The following is a 7,025-nucleotide window of genomic DNA, read 5'->3' on the forward strand; positions in this document are numbered from 1 at the left end:
AAAGACGACGTCACACACAACTCGCTCTGTTTAGACCCAGAGCAAACAATATTGTTTGACTGATGGCCCTTAATATAAAGACTTCGGACTTTACGTTTCCCAGTTTTTGATTTAAGTTATTTTGTTATTTACATAATAATGTAAATAACCTAATAATGATCCTTATTGCTGTTTTAGAGGAGCGGTGCTTCAAAGGATAATCTGCAGATTTCTGTCAGAATCTGCAGATTATACAGTACAAATAAAATGTTCACGTTTCTCCAACGTTGGCTTCCCAACAGTTTCACTGACATCTACACTGGATGGCCAGGAAGCGTTCGCGATGTCTTCTCCGGCGCTTCTCGGGCGCTGATAATTGGCGTCTGTCTTGTGTCCGTGAAGTAAAAGACGGATTTAATGCGACATGACCGTTCAAACACTAGTCGCTTTCTAAAACATCGGATATGTATCGGATTCAGGACCACATACGAAAGTGACCCAGATCGGATTTGAAAATATCGGATTTGTGCCGTTCACACTGTCATACCATGATTGGATATGGGTCGCATAGGGTCAAAAAAATCGGATTTGATGAACTTTCGCCTGCAGTGTGAACGTAGCCTTAGTGATTTTCATGTCAGGTATGATTTTAGTATTACTGTAGTATTATGGTGGTAGTATTGTAGTTATTGCAGCCCAGTGAACTGAGTGTTTCAACTGAAACAGTAACATGTAGTTGGACGTCTGCAGAGATTCTTTATTTCAGGCGACGTTCAGGATAAAATGTTGAAGGACTGACTTACACTGTCTTTGTGTCTTTGTTTAGAAGCAGAGCGACACAGATGGATCCAGTTCTCAACCCTGTCATCACTGTGGTGGTGGGAAAGACTTTTGTTGTGACATCTGTGGAAAAACTTTCAGTCAGCAAGCCGGCCTAAAAATGCATCAACGTAGACACACTGGAGACAAACTGAAATACTGCAAAGAATGTGGGAGAAGCTTCACCACATCACGTGACTTAAAAAAACATGAACTGATTCACAGTGGGGTTAAAAAGCACCTCTGTGATCAGTGTGGGTCATCCTTCACCACTGCGTGGGAGCTTAAAACACACAAACGAGTCCACACAGGAGAGAAACCGTACAAGTGCAGACACTGTGACAAAAGCTTCTCACGCTCAAATGGTCGTAACTATCATGAACGTGCACACATGGAAGGAAACTACAGCTGTGACCAGTGTGACAAGAGCTTCAGGAATCTCAGTTCATACTCCAAACACAAACAATCCCACGTTACTAATAAACAGTTTCACTGTTACCAATGTGCCCAAACATTCACCTCATTGTCTGCTCTGTGCAAACATCAGCGTGATCACTCAGGGCTGAAATCACTCCCATCACTGGATCACAGTGAATCTGAAGAGACAGAAAGTTCCTCTGGTTTCAGTGTCAGACTCAAAAAGCTTGAGATCAGGCTCCACAGAGTTCAGATAGAATCATTTAAACTTGTGTTGAACTGAACTGGTTGCTGGGCTGAACTTCTACATAATACAGATTTACATGGGATCTTATTTTCTGTCGTTTTACTGAGTCAGTTTTGTCCTTTTTTTCTCTGTCCTGGTTTTGCTCGTCTGTAAATAATTGAAACTCAGTCAAATAGTTCATTGTTCTCCAGCAAAACGTTTTGGAAACTCATGTTTAACCTTTAAAACTCTGACATGTTTTAGCACACAAGGCTTCATCGGGGAGTTCACTCATGATTGGACCATGAAAATAAAGGTTTTTTCAAAGAGAGTCTTGGAGCTGTTTGATGTTTCTGTTTTTCTGAAACCACCTGAAAGAAAAACTATTTTTCTTGCTTTATGTAGTGTGGAAGTTTTTAATGTTTCTTTCATCTGTGATGTTCTTGAATGTGTTCACATGAAGCTGGTACAAATAAACTGTCCTTTTAGCTTTAGCTCCTAATTTATTCATTATTTATGGATGTAGCACAGCAGCAGTTTCTTGATTAACACATGGAGGGCTCGGGATCTGATGGTCAATAATGTTTTGTGTCCTTGTACACATCATACAGCTCAGCTGCTCCACAGATGTCAGGTTTACACAGTGGGGTGGTTTGTAAGAACGCAGCTCTCCTGTGGATAAATCCTTACTCTCAGGACCTCACACAGTCCCAGCAGGTTTGGTCAGAAGATTTATCCCTTATACCACTGAGTCACTGAGTCTCCTGGTTGAACTGGCTGCATGCATCTCTGAGTGTAAATTGGTGCACTATTAAGAGATCACTCTGGAACGGTATCATCACCCTAATTTGCCCACTTAGTAAATCTCACTCATAGCCAAGAAATTGAAATAAATCTTGTTTCCCTGCTGGATAGTGATCCACTGTAACTCTGCTCCTCCTTCCTGTTTAGGATTTCTGTGGCTGAAGGAAAATTCCCTCCATCCATCACTTATCCCAGCTAAGCCAAAGTGAAATAAAGTTTTGCTCATCTTAAAGCATTACAATAATGGACATTACCAATGCAAACTGAATAATACAGAAGATGAAAGAATAGACTTTGATCAGTTAATAAAGCTCATGGCCTCGATTCATTGTGGCTGCTACACAGATACTTCTGGGTCACTTCTCTCAGTTAGGAACCTTCCTCACCAAAACTGACTGTTGGACCACAGCCCTGGTTTCATGAGAAATTGTTTCAGCCGTGCCATCATCACTGCTCAGTGAGCCAGGATGGAGGAAAGAAAGCATTCAGTATCTGTGCTCATTCACACTGAACAAATAAGACTAGATCACATATTTGTACATGTAGAGGCTGCACTCTCATTAATATGAGCTGTGCTTCATATTAATAAGAAGCACAGCTCATATTAATATTATTCTGTGTACACAGTATGACCTGAGTGCACACTCAGGTCATACTCTGCTGCGACCTGAGTGCTCACACTGTATCCATAACATGAAGTTTATAACAGAATCTGTCTCTCTGTCTTTCACTCACACACAACCACCATCAACTTTGCTAAATTGCTAATGAGGAACATGGACTTACCAAGCAGCTGCAGCTGAGGCAGTGACGTCCATCCAATTCTTTTCCCGGATGTTGCGTTTGTGATAATTTGTGAGGTCACACAAAAGGCTCGATGAGCCAAAGGTCTACAGGTGGTGCCTCCATCACTTGTGATGCTGCTCCGTCTGTTTCACTTGCATTTCTGTGTTTACTTGTGCGCAGTGTGAGAGGTTGCCTTAAATCGTCTCTTGGCGCTGATTCAACAGTGCGACACCTTCACGAAGGGCGACCAGGATTTCAAACAGATTTGATTTTCTTGTGATTGCTGATCAAGAGCTGGTCGTGAGGTGTTAATCGCTTCTCGTTACCCTGTGTGTACTACACGATGCACGACACATGATTACGGAGAAACCGTTCCCCAAAAGTAGGGGATAGTGAAAACTTCTGGTAACGTTTGTGTGTGTGTGTGTGTGTGTGTTTCTCTGCTTAAATTCAGTGTGGTTCAGACAACAGTCTTTACCAGTGTTGCCAACTCCTCAGTAAGGAAAATCGCTACTGGCTGTCCTAAAAGTCGCTAGAAGTCACTAAATGACGCCATCGCCTAATTTGCATAATTGGTCATGAACGTAAGCTACGCTGTAGGAGAGAGAAGTAGCACCATGGACAAGACATAAAGTGAGTAAAAAACATCCTAAATGCATTTAGGCATTTATATTTACAACTACAAGTTACATTTCTTTTAGCAATTATTGTTTTAATATCATAATTCCCACCATCCTCCTTTATCCGGGCTTGGGACCGGCAACAGTGACCCAAAATAGGCACTCTGGAGGAATTACTTTTTTTTCTTTTTTTTTTAGCTTTTTTTTTTTGGCTTTTGGGGGGTTTTTTTGGCTTTTGTTTTTTTTCTTGGGGGGGGGTTCCTTTTTAACCACACAAGAATAAGGGTAAAAGAAGAACATTTTTAACCATAATGTTGTTAACAAACTACATTAGCAATCTAAATGGACCAAAAACAGACAGTAGAAATAAACAGTGGCAATGCGAAAAAAATGCTGGGGACTAGTCTGGTCCTAATTCAGGCTGATTGGGTTTGTTTGTTTGTTTTTCCAGACATCCAGGCTGTGCTGGCTCACAGAAAGAGTGGGTCATCCTCATTTTTGTCAGGATTCTCTACTGCAGGTTCAGCAACTGTAGCAAAGATGTGCCAAAAAGCTGCAAAACATTGTGAGGCAGCTGGTGCTCATAGCAAGCCTCACCAGACAGCTTCAGTCCATATCGGATGTACAGGATGGAGTTAAGGCTCTGCAAGGACATCCGATTTCTAAGTTTGCTTTTTACCACACTCATCAGGCTGAATACTCTCTCAACTTCAGCATTCGAGTGTGGCAAGGACAACACAGACACAGCAGCCATGGAAAGTTCTTGAAATGGGTTGATATCAGCTGCATCCCTGTACTTCCAAATCTCACTCCAGAAGTCCATTGTGTGTTTTGTCTCATTCCATTTACTAAGATGGATGGTACGCCATTGATGGACAATCTTATCTATCGCTTCAGGGGAGAAGCCAAGGAGTTTAGCAATTTTTTCTATTTCTCCAGGGCTCTTGTTGTGCTTTAGAGTTTCCTCCACATTGAAAACTGATATGTACTGTAGTGCTTCAATATTGTCCGGCAGTCTCACCCTGAACTCATTAGTAAGGGATATGGTAAAGGCTACACACCGCTTTCTGACATTTTTTTCATCCACTAGCGCAAGGTGCAACTCAGCTGCTTCCGACTCAAAAAGGTAACCAAGGTATGGTTTGGAACTGATGTATCCCTCTATTGGCTCTTTGAGTACATCAACATTTGCCAGTGGATTCAGCACCCCGCTTGATGGCGGTCTGTACCTCTCCCAGCACTGACTTCAGAAAAGTCATGTACAAGATATTTTGAGGGTCAGTGTAAATGGAGTATAAAACTTCAGCCACACAGCAGTGTTCACTGGACTTGGTGACTGCAAAATGCAGCCTAAGCTCATCCCACTGGTCCAAAATGCGTGAAACCACAGGCTCAATGGAGAGCCAACATGTGGCACACACCTTGGTTATCTGTAAAGGTTTCTCCCCACAGTTGATAGTCTCATAAATGGCCTTGTAGGGCTCCCTGCACTTTGGAGACACTGAAAACCAGTTATAAGTCTCTCGTACCAAGTACTCCACACTACGGGGTATGGTGTCATTGGAAGCATGACTTACAGCAAGCTGCAGAGAGTGGCATACACAGCAAATAAGAACAAGGTCTTTGAGGCCATACTCCTCCTTCAGCACTTTATGGACCCCATTGTTAATCCCTGTCTTCACAGATGCATTGTCAGTTCCTATCCCCAAGAGATTGTCTTTTTTAAGACAACACTTCTCAAGGAAACCCACAACAACACAAGCTATAGATCTGGCATCTCCTCCCTCCAACTCAACAAGCCCTAGAAAAGTGGACACAATTGTGTGCTTGGTGTCACTAAAGTACCTTATGACGACCCCCAGATACTTAGAAACACTTATATCTGTAGACTCATCGAGGAGGAGGCTGAAACGCTGATCACCCACATCTGCAACCAACTTTTTAAGAAAGTATGGTGCCAGAACACCATTAATCATTTCTGTGCACTTTGTCCTGTGCATTTTGAAATGGGTGGCAGCAGTGGAGTCTGAGAAAGCAGCTCTACATGCCTCTCCAATATGATCACATGCCAGCATGGAACAGTGTTCAGCGATAGCTAATGCCATGGTGGCTTCGGCCCTTTTTGAAGAGTCTGTTTTTTTTAGTAAGAAACTGCAGCAGGGGCGATTCTAGGATCAGAGCTTTGGGGGTGCTGAGCACCCAGAGAGCTGCCCATCCAGGCAAGGTAAACTTTACTCATCATAATGAGACTTCTTCCCTGTCTCTGTTAGTCCCTGCATCCTTAAATGTCTCCAGTTGTCCCAAGTTCCCTCTGACTGTCTCCTTGGTGCATTTAAACCCCTGTTCCTCCCTGTCCTCATCGTCTGTTGTCTTCATCTCCGTTATCAGTCATCATAATTTCACCATCTCTGTGCAAGTCTGCAAATTTCTTTATTAAATCATAAAATTCTTGAATTCGTCAAGTCTCTCTGTGCCTGGGTATTTGTCTCAAAACATGACATCACCATTTTGTACATTTTATCACAATTGAATCCCCACATTTGTGAAAGAAAAGCAAAACACTTTTGAAAAGTCTGTAACAAAACCATCAAATCTGATAAAGGTTATTTAAATGCTGCTAAAGTCGACTACTGCCAAAGAAAAATGGATTGGAATTTAAAAAAAAAACATATCCTAACCTTCCCAGATAGCAAGGGACCATTGAAACAATGTTGAGTCAATATCAGGCGAGGTCATTGAATCAACGTTGAAGTGTGACGTTGACCTAACGTTACTCTTGCACCCATTTTTAACATTGAAACAACGTCAGGTTTTGATGTTGAATCAATGTTGAAACCTGACATTGATTCAACATTATATTGTCATGGTCCTGAGTCTGAGGACTCAGTGTTTTGTGTTTCTTTATATTATTCTTTGTTCTCGTTTATTCTGTTTTGCCTTTTGTTTAGGTTTGCTATGTGTTAGTGTTTTTGTTTCATGCCTGCCTGTGTTCCCTCTGTCTGTCCATGGTGTCACTGTTTCTGCTCATGAGTCTGCCTGTCAAGTTCAGTGTCCTGTCGGGTTCTCTGTGTCTGTGTGTTTCCTGTTTTATTCTGAAAGTTCATGTCTCATGTGAGTGTGTTCAGTTTTACCTCTCCTCTGTCTCGTTAGCCTAATTTCTCCCAGCTGTGTCTCCCTCCTGTTGCCCATTCCCTGATTACTCCCCTGTGTATTTAAGCCCTGTGTTTTCCTGTGCTCTCTGTCGTGTCGTCTGTTTTACTCCATGTCCGTCTGCAGAATTCTGTGTAACCCGGTGTTCAGGCTGCGTCTCTCCGCCATCTTTCTTTGTGTTTTTTGTTCCTCCTCCCGTGTGTGTTTGGTTTAAGTTGAGTTCT

Source organism: Pelmatolapia mariae, unplaced genomic scaffold, assembly GCF_036321145.2.
Source record: "Pelmatolapia mariae isolate MD_Pm_ZW unplaced genomic scaffold, Pm_UMD_F_2 NODE_ptg000532l+_length_25860_cov_1, whole genome shotgun sequence".
In the NCBI taxonomy this organism is placed as follows: Eukaryota; Metazoa; Chordata; class Actinopteri; order Cichliformes; family Cichlidae; genus Pelmatolapia; species Pelmatolapia mariae.